The sequence below is a fragment of the Lepidochelys kempii genome, chromosome 7 (assembly GCF_965140265.1).
Source record: "Lepidochelys kempii isolate rLepKem1 chromosome 7, rLepKem1.hap2, whole genome shotgun sequence".
Classification (NCBI taxonomy): domain Eukaryota; kingdom Metazoa; phylum Chordata; order Testudines; family Cheloniidae; genus Lepidochelys; species Lepidochelys kempii.
The window spans coordinates 11,120,056-11,137,618 of record NC_133262.1 but is presented as its reverse complement, the minus strand read 5'-3'; the positions used below and the strand labels follow the sequence as shown (position 1 = coordinate 11,137,618).

At 48.0% G+C, this 17,563-nt stretch overlaps 1 long non-coding RNA gene across 1 annotated transcript in view; it reads left to right on the top strand.

Annotated features, from left to right (window-relative positions):
- Positions 1-15,796, top strand: part of LOC140914083 (uncharacterized) — a 53,890-nt gene extending 38,094 nt beyond the window's left edge. Inside the window, exon 3 of the long non-coding RNA XR_012159763.1 lies at positions 15,687-15,796. This is a non-coding gene — a long non-coding RNA (uncharacterized lncRNA). The remainder of the gene's footprint in view (positions 1-15,686) is intronic.
- Positions 15,797-17,563: the final 1,767 nt, after the last annotated feature.

The window sequence follows — 17,563 nt, the reverse complement described above, 5'->3', positions numbered from 1 at the left end:
GACTCTGCGGATTATTCAGAGTTCTTAAGAATAAGACTGTGAGCCTGATTCTCCATCGCCTTGCACCTTGTGTCATTATTTATACCAAGGCACAGTGGGTATGAAACCCTGCTGTTCCAATCTGATACCCTCTTGGCACTACCAGGCCTTATATTTGCTATTTTTACTGTTTTCAGTCTTTGGATGCAAGTCTATTGAACAGACAACAGATTCACCTGAGGAGGGCATCCCATGTAGGAAACGCTCTTCATGTATGTCTCATTGTTTTGTGGCTGGGATGCAGTGATCTTGATGTGCTGGTTCGTCTTTCCCCCCCACCCCCCAAGTTATAAAGAATTTAGTAGAAAACAGACATTTATCCCCTTGAGTCACTAGGAGCAGAGACCACCACTGACTATGGAAATATATGAATGTTATGCAGCTGAAGATGTTCGCTTTCCGAATTTCCTAGCCACCAAGGCTAAGATCCCCAAAGGTATTTAGGCACCTAACTCCCATTGATTTCAATAGGAGGTAGGTGCTTTTTACCTTTTGAAGATCTGGGCCCAAGATGCTGTCTTCAGAACAAAGAAAGAAAATTAATGGTGGTGGTGGGGAGAGGGGAAAATAACTAATTCCATGCATTTCTCTGGGGTAAATTGGGATTATATTGGCTGAGCTCCTGTTCAGTGAACCCACGGATGGCCTTACCTAACACTGCACACCAGAGGGTAATGTTATCATGAGGGTAATTAAAGTCGGGTTGACTGAACTGGGTAAGCAACAGGAACTTCATACAAGGGTGCCTGGTAGAATACAGGCTGTTCCTTTGAATCTCCTACATTCTGGTTTGTATGTGTATTACACCAGGTTAGTTTCAATATGGGCTAGGAAGTGTGGTGACATCTCTGTGAGTAGGGTGTTTGGGGTGGGAATATATTGGTCTGAATTGTGAACTTGCAGTAAACATCAGCCTGTATTTAATCAGCACTGATTGTATTTAATCCATGTGGGTAGCAGCAAATGATTGACGAGTCATGTTTAAAAACCAACAACTCACTCATGAGCGTGTCAACCCAGGCAGCATGTTAGTTGAAAAGGCCCCAGTACGCTGCCGCCCTCGGAGTGCAAGAGGCGGAATGATGCTCCTGCTGGCTCTGAAGCTGTTTGCCAGGACTGTGGCATGTGCGGGCAGTCTTTGTGCTGCTTTCTTGGTGGCTGACAAAACCCCGCCTGCCGCTGCTTTGTTCGGGAGGAGCCCCTGCCAGCTGCGCTGCTTTTGGCCCAATCCTGCACCCCGTTGAACTCAATGACCAAACCCTCACTGACTTCAATGGGGGCAGATTGGGCTCTTTTATCTGTATTCTGAATTTATGAGAGCACAGGTCAAGTGAAAGGGCAAAGGTCTCAGGGCAAAGTGAGAGACTGAGGGGCACATTGTACGGTCATTCCACAAATAGCACGGCCTGCTTGCAGACAGGGCACTGAAATTTCCCCCAAGTACGATGCTCTCACAAGCTCGAGACAGGCTAAAACGTGCTCTATTTTGAGAACATCCTGTTGCATTTAAAAGGGTGAGTCACACTATGCACCAGCCCCCCTAGCAGCCAGGATACAGGGGGCTGGATTCTCTATATGAGCTGAGCAGCATTTGGTGCAAGTTCAAAGATGGTGTGATGCATGAGGAAGAGGGGAAATAGCGTTAAGCCATCACTGAGTAGGGGGAATGGAACAGTTTCCGTACGAGGAGAGATTAAAAAGACTGGGACTGTTCATCTTGGAAAAGAGATGACGGGGGCGAGGGGAATATGATAGAGGGCTATACAATAATGAATGATAAGGAGAAAGAGAATAAAGAAGTGTTATTTACCCCTACACATAACACAAGAACCAGGGGTCACCCAATGAAATGAATAGGCAGCAGGTTTAAAACAAACAAAAGGATGCAGTGCTGCGCAAAACACACACAGTTAACCTGTGGAACTCATTGCCAGGGGATGTTGTGAAGGCCAAAAGTATAAGTGGGTTAAAAAAAAAATTAGATAAGTTCATGCAGGATAGGTCGATCAGTGGCTATTAGCCGAGATGACCAGGGACACAATCCCATGATCCTGGTGTCCCTAAGCCTTTGACTGCCAGGTGCTGGGTGACAGAGAATGGATCATGTGATAATTGCCCCGTTCTGTTCATTTCCTCTGGAACTGCCCATTTTCAGAAGACAGGATACTGGGCTAGGTGGACCATTGGTCTGACCCAGTCTGGCCATTCTTATGTTCAAGAATTCCTCTAAACGGGGAGAGACCTCCAGTGGATGGATTCACTGGCTTTAGGGTCATTTCTTAGTGCCAGATCAGTGCAAAGCAGGCAAGTGCGCTGGAAGAGCTGATCCAGCAGCGCCAAGTCTGCCTGGCTCTCCCCTCTGATCCAGACCTCTGCACTGACCCTGATAAAGCCACAGAACTTCACAGCACCAACTTTTGGCTTCATTCTGATGGCTATACATGAAGTGGAGCTATTTATTTCTCCTGATTTATGGTTTGAATAAAACCAGCATTTTGAGATTAGTGTGGTTTAATGCTATCTAATGCATCCATCCATCTAGGAAGGTTCATATACCCCAGCCAGGAGGACCACGGTATTTGAACACTGTGAAGTATTATTTAAAGCCCTGGTAACTGGGCAGCGTCCTGTAGTGACAGAGGACCATATGGAGGGCCAGAAGGGAAAAATAAACAAATGCAGCTGTGCAACTGCTTTTGGTTTTGAGCTTTGGACAGCTTTGTGACTTTCTTTCCCAATCCATAGCGGTTAATAGAGCACAGTGTGGCCAAGTGCTTAGAGCAGGAGATTGGGAAACTGACTGTTGGGTTATATTTCCAACTCTGCTCTTCACTCTCTTAGCGCCACTGTGCCTCAGTTTACCCACTTGTAATGATGGGTAATGGAGCTAATTATATGTGCCTACGTCACTGAGGTTTTGGGGGTCTTAATTCTTTATTGTTTATGAAGTGCTTTGAGCTGCTCAGATGAAAGGTGTTACATAAGCACAAAGTACCATTGTTGCTCTTACTTCTGTCGATCTTCTACACTGCTGTGCCTCCAGGAAGACATGAGGTCAATGTGCCAAATGACTCCAGCTGACTACAGCCCTGTACTCTTTGGTCAAATGCGCTGAGATGTTAGATGGGGTGGGATCTGAGTTACTACAGAGAATTCTTTCCTGGGCGTCTGGCTGGTGAGTCTTGCCCACATGCTCAGGGTTTAGCTGATTGCCATATTTGGGGTCGGGAAGGAATTTTCTCCCAGAGCAGATTGGCAGAGGCCCTGGGGTTTTTTTGCCTTCCTCTGCAGTGTGGGGCACGGGTCACTTGCTGGAGGATTCTCTGCACCTTGAAGTCTTTAAACGACGATTTGAGGACTTCAGTAGCTCAGACATAAGTTCGGGGTTTGTTACAGGAGTGGGTGGGTGAGATTCCATGGCCTGCGTTGTGCAGGAGGTCAGACTAGATGATCATAATGGTTCCCTCTGACCTTAAAGCCTTTGATTCTACAAGCTTTGGGGAGGGGAACTATACTTCATCCTCGGAACTAGTACGCTGCGCAGCACAGGGGCTGGTGGGATCTCTTCTGTCGATGGGAGCTGGCAGCATTACAGCTTGTAAATCTTCTCCTGGACACTAAGGACCTTTCTGCTGAAACAAATTGGAAAAGTTTTCAACTTTGAATAACCAGCCACAGAGGGTGAAATCCTGGTCCCAATGGTGTCAATGGGAGTTTTGCCCTTGACTTCAACTAGGCCAGGATTTCACCTGCAATATCTATGAATTGAGCTACCTTAAATATGGGCCCAAACCAAAATTCCATATTCTAAGACTCCCAGAACTTGGGGACAGGGCCGGCTCCAGGCACCAGCGAAGGAAGCAGGTGCCTGGGGTGGGTAATAGAAAGGGGCGGCATGTCCGGGTCTTCGGCTGCAATTCGGCGGCAGGCCCTGCAGTCCCTCTCTTCCTCTTCTGCGGCACTTTGGCCGCAGCTCAACCAGGCTTGTTTTTTTTTTCCTTCGCCGCTTGGAGCGGCAAAAAAGCTGGAGCCGGCCCTCCTTGGGGAAGTCTGTCCAGAGATCCAAACATCACAGCTCAGGGCCTTTTCTAAATCTACATGCAGAAACCTTATGTTAGTGCTTCTGAGGCAGCTTTATTGTTTAATTTGTAGTTTTAATATATCTATTGAAATCTCCCCTCCACACACACACACATCACCTTCATTTTAATGGCATTTGTCGCTTTGCCTTAACCTCAGCTGATTTCAGTGGAAGCTCAAACAGACCCAAGATTAGCTCGTTGCAGAGGAGGTGCGAACAGAAGACTCAGTAGTTTGCTAACCCATCTCTCAGATCATATTGGGGTCTGATAATTATTCTGCGAGCTGGAAATTAACATGTGAGTCATCAAAGAAGCAGCATGTGGGTGTGCACTAATCTTGAGGCAACAGGTGTGAGAACAATTCTATGTATACAGAGAATACATGGGCTCGTGTCTGACCTTTATCTTCCTGAGTCAGGAGAATGATAACTCACGGGCAACAGAGCCACAAGTGACTTCTCTGGGCTCTCTCCACGAGTGAAGATAAAGGTTGATTTGTATCTGAGTTCAGCCAATATGTTCCCCCTATGGACAAGAGCCACTGCTCCTGTGTTAACCAGCTGCAAAAGCAGTTCTTTTAATATTTTAAACCAAAATTGAGTTAAACAGCAGTCATTAAAAACTAGCTCCAGGTGTAAGAAGAAGTGGCGTTAACATTCAGTTCAACTGATTTCCCCCAGGTCAGCAGGTCACTTAAGCAGATGCTTAATTTTAAGCCTGTGAGTAATCCAATCCCTATTCAGGCGTTTAAGCCTGTGCTTAACATCCTTGAACTTAATGGAACTTATGCATAGTCTAAAGTGCTTTGCTGAATAGGGAATAGTATTATTCAAGTCAAGTATGTGCTTAAGAGCTTTGCTGAATCGAGGCCTACAGATATTGACCTTAAATTAAATTAAAAATATTAGCTGGAAGAAAGTGAATTATTTATAGCAGAGGTATGTTACTGTCTGACAACAGGGCGGTGATGCTAACTTTAAAACAGCATGGGAGCAGTGAGGCCAAAGAATGACATAGGTCGGCATTATACACGATAGAAACCTCTCTTTAGAGCTGAATGCTTATCTAGTCTCTGCTGCAGGCAAGTTAATATTGACATGGCCTCTACCACACCAAGCTTAAGGGCACTGCTTGTTTAAACAGTGCTATTTAGCATAGCAAATAATGGTATACGGTGTATCAGTGCTTGTGGGTCATAGATCTCGCCTATCTGAGGGAGGCTTGTTCCCCGTGAGTTTGGTCAGGGGCTTCTGCATCATTTGACAGGTTAAATGACTTGCCTGAGGTCACGCAGGAAGCGTGTGACAGCATTGGGAACAGAATCCTTTCCTGACTCTCAGTGCTCGGCTCAAACCTGAAGATAATTCATTACTTGGAATTCAACTCAGGCTTGGGGGAAGGTCTGCAAATACGCCAAGTCGTGTTAAGTGAACTTCTACTAGTGCATGACATCAGGGCAGAAAAATGGGCCTGATCCAGAGAGGGACTGAGCACTTGCAAAGCCAATATGAGTATTGAAACTATTATTACAGTGGGACCTAAATGAGCTTGCCAGGGTCAGGGCCCTGTTGTGCTAAGCCCGTCACAAAAACACAGTGAGAGACAGTCGCCGCCCCAAAGAGCTTACTGCACAAAATAAACAAAGAGTGAGACGGAAAACAGAGGCACAGAGACTTGCCCAAGGCCCCCGATCAGATCCGTGGCGGAGTTAAGAACAGAGCTAAAGTGTCATGACTCCCAGTCCCGTGCCCTACCCAATTAAACTCATTCAGCACCTCGGGCTATCTGGAAACAAAGGCCCTGATTCAGGACTGCCTTTAACCGTGTGCTTAACTTTCCTCTTCAGCTCAAGTCTCACTGATGTAAAGGTAAGCCCATGTGTGAGTGCTTTCCTGAATCAGGGCCAGAGAGCATGCACTGCTGTGTGTCAGACAGCAGCTATTTCCCTTCGTGGGGCCACATACCCAGCTGAAAGCAGAGGTGGAAGGCAGTCGTAATCCTTAAGGTCCAAAACCTGCCTCCATTGCTCAATCCAAGGGCCCCTTGGATGCGGGGGGAAGGGGAGGGTGCGGGATCTAGTGCCAAGGAGCTGCGCTCTGACTTCAGAAGGCAAACAAGAAGAAGGTGCGTGTGTTCAGAGCAGAGCACTGCTGGGAACGGCTCTCAAGCTGCAGTTGTTACCATGGCAAATTTTGCTTGTTGACTGCACACCAAATGATAAAATAATCTGAAGTAAGTCTATGTGGAGCAGTCACAGAGCAGCCTTGTGCAGTGCTGGTCTACGGCCGAGGAAAAGGCTCCGAATCTTTCTGTTGTGACTCAGACTCGCAGCCACTTGTCTGAGAAATTGGCGTTTCTTTTCCCGGCTGATTCTCTTTCACCCTGTTGGGGTTTGGAAGCCCGGGAATGGTAAAGAAAGCAAATGGTTCACACTCCTTGGGAAGAGTTGATAGTTCTGAGCTGGGGAACTGGTGGAATCCATGTGTCCTGTGGAAAAGCAATAGGATTGTCAAATGAGTTCTTAGCCCCTTATCAAAGGTAAAGGCTGGATTAACAAGCATGGGGTGGGAGCTGGGGGCTTAGGGTATGTTTACACTGCAAAGAAAACCCCCTGGTTAGTTTTGAATTGCAGAGCCCAGGTCAGCTGACTTGGGCTCTCAGGAGGTGGGCTGTGGGGCTACAAATTGTGGCATAGATGTTCCTGCCCAGGCTGGAGCCCAGGCTCTGAAACCTGGCGAGGGGGCAGAGTCTCAGACCTTGGTCTCCAGCCTGATCAGGAATGTCTACGCTGCTGCCCTGCGAGCCTGCTGTGGGTTTTTCTTTGCTGTGGGCAAAGAATCCTCAGCAGGCATAAAGCTGATGTCGCCAGCCACCCCTCACTTCTGACAATGGGCATATCAGGAGCACGGACAAGGCATCTCAAGGTGGAAGGAGACATTCTTGGGTCAGTGGAACAGTCCCTAAGGGACCATTCCAGCTGGCAGATGTTAGAGAAATTCTGTGGGTCGCTCCACTAAGGCAAGGCCAGTGCTTGGAGCAGCGTGGCAGAGGATGAGTTCCAATCCTGCCCTCTGACGCTGACTCACAGAGAGACCTTGGGCAAGTAACTTTGCCTCACTGGGCCAACGTTTCCCCAAGTGTAAAATAGGGCTAACAATACTCATCTGCCTCCCACAGGTCAAGCAAGGATTAATTGCTGTTTGTAAAGTGTTCTATAAATGCTATGCACTAGCAAGTACTTTCCTACTTAATGGTAACACTCCAGTACCTATGCAGTGGGGTGTGCGGTAGAAGATGGGCCTATTTCTACAAGGGCGTGGATGATACTGCAATTCCCCATCGACAGAATCAGGAACTATGTTTTGTAAAGATGCATTTTTTTATTAAATGCTACAAAATAGAATGCTGCTCTCTGTCCATCGGTGTCCATCTATGGCACCAAACGTAGAAGAGAATTTAATAGTTCTTTTGAAAGATGTTCACAGGGAGGTCCAATTTGAAATGAAAATGTCAATGGTGTGAGCAGTCCTCACTGATAGTTCTCATTCCCCTCTTGGGACCCATGTGATGAAGTGTCATCTTCTGCCTTCTCACGCACCTAAACACAACCTGGTTGAGAACATACATGCTTTCACCTCAGCCACAAAACTCCAGTGCTTTAGACTGGGGACTATATGGAGTTAGAAAAATGGAATTCATTTCTCTCTCTCTTATTAAGCTTGAGAGGTGACGGGACTTTCACAATCACTTGCATTAATGTAACTCGGCTTCCTAAATACAATGGCTTAGCCAATACTGTCCTGAAAGGTGGGCAGAATTAATGATGCAAGTTAAGGTGGAATTTGATTGCTTCCTTAGCAGAGGCACATGGCAGTAAATCCAGGACCCAAAGAGCTTAGAAATATTTCCAGCTGCCAGGAATGCTTTTGTTCAGATATTATAAAAATGTAATATTTGGATTCAGGATGTTTTGTAAACCTGGATTTAATATACCATCCTGTCTGTTTCTTTGTGATCTCATAGGAGTTTGCATCTTACAGTGTGTAGAGTCCAAGGGACTCTGGGGAAGGACACCTCTAACAGCTCTAACAACTCAGAACAAAATAATTAAAACCGGCCAGTTTTGAATTCTTCCTGATGGAATCAGAACTTCCTGATGTTTTGTTACTGAGCCATTGCCACATCTTTCATAGTCAAGGTTCATTTTATTTTCAGGGTACAAAAGTTCTTGGCACAAACATTGGTGAAACAAAGTGAGAGAACTTCCTTTGTGTTTTAGAGCAACACTACCAGGGGAATTACTTCTGCAAGAGCGGAGGAAGCCCACTCATGTTGTGTTGGTAGCCATCCTGTATTCGCCTCATTATGATGATTTCAATGGGTATTGTGCAAATTGTATTAATCTTATTAGGGTTCTGTACCTTTAAATTTCAGCGGTGTTCATCCTGGTGATCAGGCTACTGGGTAGCCTTTTAGTTGTAAGGTGAAATGGAGGGAGATTGCTGAACACTGAAAAGAGGTGGGGCTTTGCCATGGATATCAATGGTGTATGGTGCTGGCTGTAGACTGAGAAAGAGGCAACTTTCTCCTGGAACATGGAAGCTAAGTATTGCTTCTCCCCCTTCTTAAAGTATTTTAGCAGAATGAACATCCCTTCAAGGAGGAACAGCATGCTCAGCTTTTGAGGACTATCATGGATCCGAAACATAGGCTGGGGCCTGGAGGCAGCTTCATTCATAAGGGAGTCCAAAGAAAACCTGAATCCTCTGGTATGGACCAACTTGGCTGGACCTCTATATGTGACCAAGGTAGAAAACCCTCGCCAAGGGCTGTGGGATACACAAGCTGATGGAACAAATGCTTATTGATCAGGAGCATCAGAACCAGCAATCACTAAACTGATGGTCCCCCACTAGAAGGAATGTCTCCTGCAAGGGATACTCAGATCAAAGTGGATTCAATGAACTTGCAAAAACATTATGGGTGGAATCCTCACCCCACTGAAGTCAGCTGTGAAACTCCCATTGACTTGAATATGACCAGGATTTCACCCTGCAGGGAAAATTTGTCTTGGTATAGAGGAAGCTTGTCTGGGTCACTCTTCCCATAAGCCTGAGGCATATGTTTATGCAATACTAGCTTTAGCTTTACCTGTGTTGAACTCTGAAATAAATAATGCAGATGGGAGGTATGCTAACGCTTTGTGGCACTGAAGTGCTGGAGATGGCTGAATAAATAAATAAAAGCTCCCCTCCTTTTGTAAGTGGCTTATATCCTTGCTTATTGAGTCTCAGGCCAGGTAACCAGAAGAAATCTGTGGGGGGTAGGGCAGAAAGGGGAGGAGAGGACCCTGGCGCTACTGGGCACGGCAGTGAACCCAGCACCCTCTCCAAGAAAGTTGCCACACTCTGGGAGCAGGATTGCCAGCAAACTTTGGAAAGCCTGAGGTTCACTGAACGTTGTACATTTTCTCCAGTGCGGAAGTCAAGAGGCTCATTGCCAGTCTCAAAGCCCAGTGTACATGGAAATGGAAACCAAAAGATGGGAAGGAGAGAGAATGGCTGGGCTGGCAGATGAGTGGCAAGATGGAGGGTTTCCGGTTGGCTCCCACCACTGGCAGCACCTGGGAGAACAGCAAAGACAAGGTTCTCCATTCCCAGGTGGTGAGGTGTCTAATGTTGCTCTCTAGTGGCCCCTTCTTGTCAGCTGAAGGAGCAGTCGCGACAGGTTCTGGTGAGATCTTGCACCACTTGCGGGGGGAATAGACACGGCACTGTCTAGGGTCTTTGAGGGATAGAGTGAATAGCCATTCATTCCATGGGTATTCCCCAGGAAGGAGGGAAATGGGAGAAAGCAGAAACAACAGGCTCTGGAGTGAAAAGGAGGGGAAGGGAAGAAGAGAGGCACATAGTGACATCTAGGCTAGAGCAGTGATACTCAGACTGAGGCTCACCATCCTGTGGATCTTTGAAGCACATGATATTAAAACAATGTGTGATTTAATTATTAACCACTCAGGGTGCTTTTACTATGTTATTAACCAATTACGTTATCAGCTTGCACTAAGTTATTAACTTATTTGCTGTGAGAAGAACATATATAAGAGGTAAAAAATGTATAGTACTGTAGTAAATGCAAGAATGAATTCACACTACTGTGGATCTTTCGGGTAATGCTGGTCACTAATTTGTCTCCTGAACCACTGAGGTCTGAGTCTCACTGGGCTAGAGAAAAGAAGATGTGAAGAGTGGATGGGAGGAGATCTCCTGGGAAGGAATAAAGACCTGGGGCTGGGCCGGAAGCCCAGTGTGGACTTAAATGCAGCTCCAGACTTCTCCAAGGTCTGGGGTTGTTCAGACCCAGAGTTTTGGTTCCAGCCCACCTCTAGAAATGTCAAGGGCTGGGGCGAGATGGGAGGTTCAGGGAAGAGGAAAGAAAAAGAGAAAATATGCCTGTGGTTCCTGCCCTGGCTTCCTGTGAGGTGAGCTGGGCTGGAGATACCCAGTCCTCCAACGCCGGCAGGCCAGCCAAGCCAGGGATGGCCTTCCCAGATGGAACGTGTTGAGGAGGAAATGCTTCTGCTCCCCACGGACCCTCCCAACACTGCACCCTCGCTCCTGGAAGCACTGTCAGGAAACAGTACACAGCGCTTAGGTGTGTTAGAGGAAGGGCGGTAGGAAGCAAAATAACAGGCCGTCAAAAATCACCAGCTCTGCTGGGACCATATGCACTTCGCTACACTTGTTTAGCTGCTCTCTGTGAGTCGTGCCAAAATCGAGCTCATTTAAATGAGTTCTGTGTTGTGCCCAAGGTTAAGCGATCACCCCTTTGTCACTATATCTTCTTGTGTTATGCCAGGTGTCTGAAATGTGGCCAAGTTGTTTGGGTGCTGGGTTGAGTGGCAGCTGTATTGTCAGCTGGGTCACACTGCCACTGCTGGAAACGGGAAGGAACAATCTACTCCCAGCTTAATAAAAAAACCAACCCAAACCAAAAAGAAAAAAAACAACAACCATGCAGCTGCTTAGCAACTCTTGCATGCATGTTCCCTCTGAGCAAACGAGCCGGCATGAGCTGGGGAATAAAAAGCCTGGCAGGAGAGCAAGGAACAATGGAATCTGACAAACGCTCACAAGCAAGTGTGTGTGTGTGAGTGTTAAAGTTAGTGAAATTCTGAACAAAGACTGTCCCCAATTGTCCACTGAGCTGGTTCACAAACATCCACTCTCATTAGCTGTTACTCTACAGTGTTTCCAGAAAGGCTCTAATATACCGAGGATAGATAGATTAGACAGCGGCCCAGATTCCCTTTCACAATCCGGCCCATTTGTGCTGCTCGGTAAATGCAAAGGGGGCTTTATTTGGGCTGTAAGTCACCAGCTGAGGATATCCCTGGTGGAGAGAAACTCCCAACTGGTGTAACAGGGAGTTGCATTTTGCACCTGCTACCTACCCTGCCTTTGATATAGGGTGTGTTCTGGGGAACAAGTGGGTATGGAGGTCTGCTAAACCGATCCCTCACAGGCAGGACCTTAGGACAGTAGCTTTGCCTTGTGCTGGGGCCAAGCTGGTACAGAACTGGGGAGCTGCTATCCCTAACACAGGGGAGAAGTGGGTAAAGTTCTAGGCCAATTGCTCAGATTGCAATCAGTCTTACTGATATGAGTAAGGGCTGCCTGACTAGGCTCAAAGTGCACTAGAAATGAAGTGGGGCAGGGACTGTGTGTGTACAAGGCCTGGCACAATGGAGTTGTGCTACTTCAGTACAGATAATAAGTACTCAGGGTCCACTTATATCGCCCCCCCTTCTTCCCCCCGCAATCTCAGGGAATTAATTAGATAGCAGGCACCCAGCACATCCTGACAGTGGCTCCCCATTCATTGCACTGGAGGAAAGGCCACACACCCCTCCCCCCCGTGCCCAGGGAGGGAGTTTCCAAGCAGCCTTTACAATTGGCATTTGATGTGTGAGTGGGGCGATTTGCCCTGTACCTGTGCACAAGAACAGCCTCAGTTCAGCCCTTCATCCCATCCACCCCGAGGTACGTGAGCAGTCCACGCAATTCTGTGTAATTATCTGAATTCCTAATGAGGATACTGCTGCTGTCTCTCCAACGATAGGGATTCGCCCATTCGCCCAATTTCCGACGAGCGGATCGTCGTTCATTGTCTGTACGGCACCAGACATGGCACTGTTCACGTTACCCATTGAATACAGCAGGCCAGATTTTCTGTTGCCTTCCGATCACTCTGGCAGCACAACCGGGCTGGAAAGCAGCTGGATCTGCCCAGCTGAGTGCCCCCCCCCCAGCTCTGAGCAGCTCTCTGCTGGCACCGAGCTCGTGTTCCCCATTCATCTGCCTCCTCTCCCTGCCGTGCTGTCACAGAGAGAGTGGCTGGGGCATGCTGCACTCTGGCTCTCCCCAGCTGACATCCAGTCCCTCAGGGGCTGTTGCCAGCTGGCACAGGTTAGCACTGCCTAAGCTGCTGTAATCAGGGCCAGGGCTGGTGCACAGCCACCCTGAGACTCAGGGATTCATGTAGTCTTCCCCCTCCTCCCTCTGCTGCGCCAATCAGAAACTTGGCTGAGCAGAGAACCTGGCCCGCTGCTCGTTTTCTCCTGCTTTACTTATTCTGCTGCTGGCAGGCAGTTTGCTCAGCTCCATCCTCTTTTCTCTGATAGAGGGGCCGGGGTTGCTGTACCGGCTATGGATTTCTTCGGCTTGATGTCAGCCTGCCGCTACTGCACGCTTCCTTTGCCTGCCCCGTCTCTGCCTTCCAGACAGCAGTGCAGGATTCTCTCTGGAGCAGCTTTGCTTTAGGCTCCTTGGAGGCCTGACCCTTCACCTCCGCACCCGCAATAGACAGCTCCACTCCCGTACTTACTAGTCTGCAAGGGACATGGGGCAGGAATGCTCTTTTTTTTTTTTTTTTTTCCAGCAGCACTTGATAACAAGCCCAAGGAGAGGCGCAAGGAAGGCTAGAGCACTCATGCTGAGGGGCTTCTAGCTTCCCCAAACCAGCCAGAGCACTGCCCCACTGCCAGAAAAATAAGCTGAGCACCCCAGGAGTGCAGGAGAAAAGCTCGGGGCTGGCGTGTTGCTGCCTGCAGCCACAGACATGGCAGCTGCTTCAGTGGCTGGCTACTTTAAGGGCCACTGACTGGGGAGGGCGAGAAGGTGGACACTTTTCCAGGAGAATCCTGCCTGAGGCTTTACCCACAGCAGCAGAATCACTTTTGCAGTGCAGGATCTAAGGTGATGAAGCTTCTCTTCTCCTTCCCCTCCGCACCCTACCTGAGACCCATCTTTTCACACCTTACAAATCGGCCCATTGCCTCGGAGCATTCCTCCCCCCCCCCCCGCAAATAGAAATAGAGAAAAGTGTGCTTTTAACACATACACACACACACAAAAGCCTTTTGCAGCAGGTTTCTGGGTGCAGAGTGATTAGCAGCAATTACATTCCAGCTCCCTCACATCCTTCAATTAAGCCTCTTGGTTCCACATGAAAAATCTGCTTTATTAAAAATTGCCCACACACAATTTACAACATACATCGGAATTGGGCGTGCGGTGCCCTTTTCAATTCATTCAACTCCTTTCCCACCTGAACGAGAGCAAGCGCCACTGTTTAATAAGGGTAGGCTGTCTCCCAGGAGCGAAATACACCTGTGGGCCGTGTGCAACATTTATGCCTAGGCAGGGGGCAAACGAGGGGCTAAAAATATCAAGAGACTTGTGATGATGTAACCATGATTGGGCATGTAAGAGGTGCCTGTCTGACACATGACTCACGTGGGTGGGTTATAAAAGGAAAGGAGACGCTACCAGCGGGAAAGGGTCACGGCCTCTCTTCTCCCAGCTGGCTGAAGCTTGGAAGGCCTTGGGTGGTTCGAGTTGATTTGGTGTGGTTCTGAGCTTTGTTCTTGGAAATGAAGCAAGCCCTGAGGAAAGGGAAGTCAAGTGACTTGTATCCTTCGCCACCCAATGAGTCTGCACACTGAACTTAGCGTGCAGCATTCTTCCACGAACAAGCTCCAGCCACCTGAGACGCTAAAATGTCACTCACAGTGGATTATACAGCTTTTCCTTGTCTCTCTCCTTTCTTCCACACTTTGATCAGCAGTGAAAACGCTTACAAGGGTGACACTTCAATCAGCTTCAGGCATCTGAGTTAACACCTTCCTCCCCGCTCTTCTCTCCCTCTCCCGCATCCTCCCACACAGATGGACAGAAGCAGTTAACACCTCTCAGAGCTATTGTTATAGGCTCTCTACAAACTCAAGTGCTCGTCTGTATTAGAAAAATTGCCCCAGTTGAACTAAAGTGATCCTAAAGTGGTCTAGTTACACTGATGGACGCCCCTAATGGAGACAAAAATTAGTTTAATCACTGCTTAAATAATTTCAGCTTGTGTCAGGAAAGGGCCTCTCATGTGGGTGTGATGATCAGTTTCACTGCTGCAGTTTGTGTTTCTTGTTGAACTAGGTGAGAGTTTTCCCTTTGGCCAGAACCAGTAGCCGATGTGTAGTGGGTACAGAACATCATGGGCTGAAATCTCGAATGGATGTTTTAGGGGAGGGGTTCTCAAACTGAGAGCCGTGACCCCTCAGGGGGTTGTGAAGTTATTCCTGGGCGGGTCGTGAGCTGTCAGCTTCCGCCCCCAAACCCTGCTTCGCCTCCGGCATTTATAACAGTGTTAAACAGTAAAAAAAAAAAAAGTTTTTAATTTATTAGCGGGTCGCCCTCACAGGTTTACTGTGTGAAAGGGGTCACCGGTGAGAACCACTGTATTAGGGTAACCCTCATCTTTTCTATGCATGTGTTCTCCACTACTTGTCTGAAGGGGCTGGTAATGGGCAGGAGATGAAGGTCACTGTGCCCAATTCACCTATGACTGAAAGTTCCCACTGGAGGCTGTTTCCAGGCCTGACCGAATGATCAGCGGTTAGACCCCCAAACCCACCGCAGATAGCACTAGAGATGAGCGAATAAGCAGACCAAACCGATATAGCAGCCTCTGTGGTACTGTGCCCACGTGGAGGCTATCTTGAGCCCCAATGGGCCAGATTCATCCCTCCAGTAAATCCTTTGACTTCAGTGCACTTACCCGAGGGATGAATCTGGCCCTCTAGCATTTGTAGCCTGGGATATTAATTCAGGTCTCTGAACTAAACAGTTTTGCCCTTACTAGCTTCCTGCTGAGTTCTGCTTGTAAGGATTCTGCAGCCAAGCAAACTGGAGCCAGGAGTAGCAGGAATCTGAAACATCTCCCACCCTACTTGCCACCTCCCCCGATGCTGACTGTGCATAGCTAGGCGCTTTGTCAGGCAGGCAGTGAAAAGACTGAAAGCAAGAGCTGTGCTCTGGAAGAATGTGCATTAAGCTCTGCACATGGGGGCCTGATATGATGCAGTGAGGAACAATGGGAATGTATAATGTGCTGAAGACGGAGCTGCTGGAGCTGGGGCAGGCTGAACAAAGTAGCAGAATGATGCTTAGTAAGGGGCCTCTATATGGGTGGGGGTGTTCCTTAACTTACACCTATGCTTTATCCACCCAGATGCTTTCCAGGAGCCCTCTGCTTGTGGCAATAAGCCATGCTGGCTACCAGAACTAAAAAGGAACTGCCCAGCTGTTCTGCATCAAGATGAGGCTTCATTTTAAAGAATGAGATGGCATGGTAAGATCTATCTGTCGCTCGACCACCTGTAGCCACCTGCAATTCCATAGCTGAATTTGAGCACTCGGCAGTGAGTCTAGCCACAGAGAGAGTGACTCGTCACCTGCTTGTATTAATGCTTGTGTGTTTAGTTAATTATTGCTGCTATATTTGTTAAGCACTGTTGATGGGCTTGGTGCTGGACGAGACTCAAAAGGAAGACAATCGCTGCTCACGGCAACCAAGCGAGGCAGTGCCAGGCGACTATGCATGTGTGCTGTGGGGAATGCCAACCCCAAGCATTTAGCATCAGGAGTCAGCCTCCAAAATCATGAGATTTAAAAAACAAACAAAAAACAAACAAACTTCGAGGCTCATTCTATTTGCCTGCTGGGTTCTGATTCTTTAAGATCCACTTGGGTCAGGAAATTAAGCTTTCCTCTTCCTCCATGGGGTCTAGAAACTTACTTCTTGTTTAAATGAAAGTTCAGAGTCTCACCTAATCACATGAATCCAAGAGCTGGGGCTTTTAACAAAGTCAAATGTTGTTAGATTTGCAATAAAATCCTAACAGCTGGTAACACAAGCATCCTGCGAGCTGATGACAATGCTAGCGAGAACCACAGTTTGTTTGGAAATTGAGAACATCCCCTCCCCAATCCAGTTTCTTTAGAACGGCTTTGTAAAATCTTGTGGTTACTCTGATGGCATCCAAGTCGCTATTGCCAGAAATTGTCAGGAGCGGAGGGCTCTGTGCTTACACTTGGGGGCAGTTTCTCCAAAGAGCGCTGCTCCCTTTTGCGCGCCAAAATAAGCAGTCACATTTTCAAGAGAGCCCTTGTGAAAATCTGGCCCCGGTTGTGAGTGCTGGGCATTGAGAAATCTGCCCTCTCCTGCTTTCAAATCCAGCAATGTGACTTCCACTGAAGTCAGTAGGAGTTTGTCATATGTATGTAAGGGCAGAACTCAGGGCTAAACCAGCAAAATAGTTTATTCTAGCACAGTAGAAATGGTCAAAAAAACCCAGAAAACCTGTATGGGGACAGGCAAGTTTAGTGCCTCTTTGATATGCAGCAGAAGCATTCACTGAAAGTAAGAAACATTTGTCAAGCAAGACCTGTATGGCAGCACAGTAGCCTTCGCAAGGTTGATGTGATCTAGCCTGCTAATGTTTATATTAGTGTCTTTGCTGGAGGAACAGATAGCAGTGTTCCCAATTGACAATAAGCACTTTACGCTCTCACCTAGACCCATCTTTTTGTGGCTGGGGTATGGGCATGCATCACTTCCCTACGGTAGGCCCCGTTTCCTAACGTTTGCTGTGCGTTGGTGGGAGTGTGCTTGAACACTAGAAGATGTTTAAAGGACCCAGAGCGCACTGAAGTCAATGGGAGTGTTTTAAACTGGTTTCACTGGTCTTTGGATCAGGTTCGCTGTGCATGTCTACGCTGCAGTCCGAAGTCTGACTGCAGCATGGGTAGACATACCTGAGCTAGCTTTGATTTACCTCGCTCGAATAACAACATCAGCGAAACAGCAGCAGGTTGGGCTGTACATGTTCATCCAGGACCCCCATTCTGCCCCAGACCCCACTTCCACTGCACCCCCTCCCTCAAGGCCCCACCTTGTCTCTTCCCACCCCATTCTGCCCTGGTCTCACCTCTTCCAGCCCCTGCTCCAGCCCCGTTCTGCCCCCTCCCCTGAGTGCCCCACCCTCCCTTCTCCTTCTCCTTCCAGCAGCAGGCGAGAGGCGCTTGGAGGGAGGGGAGGCGCTGATT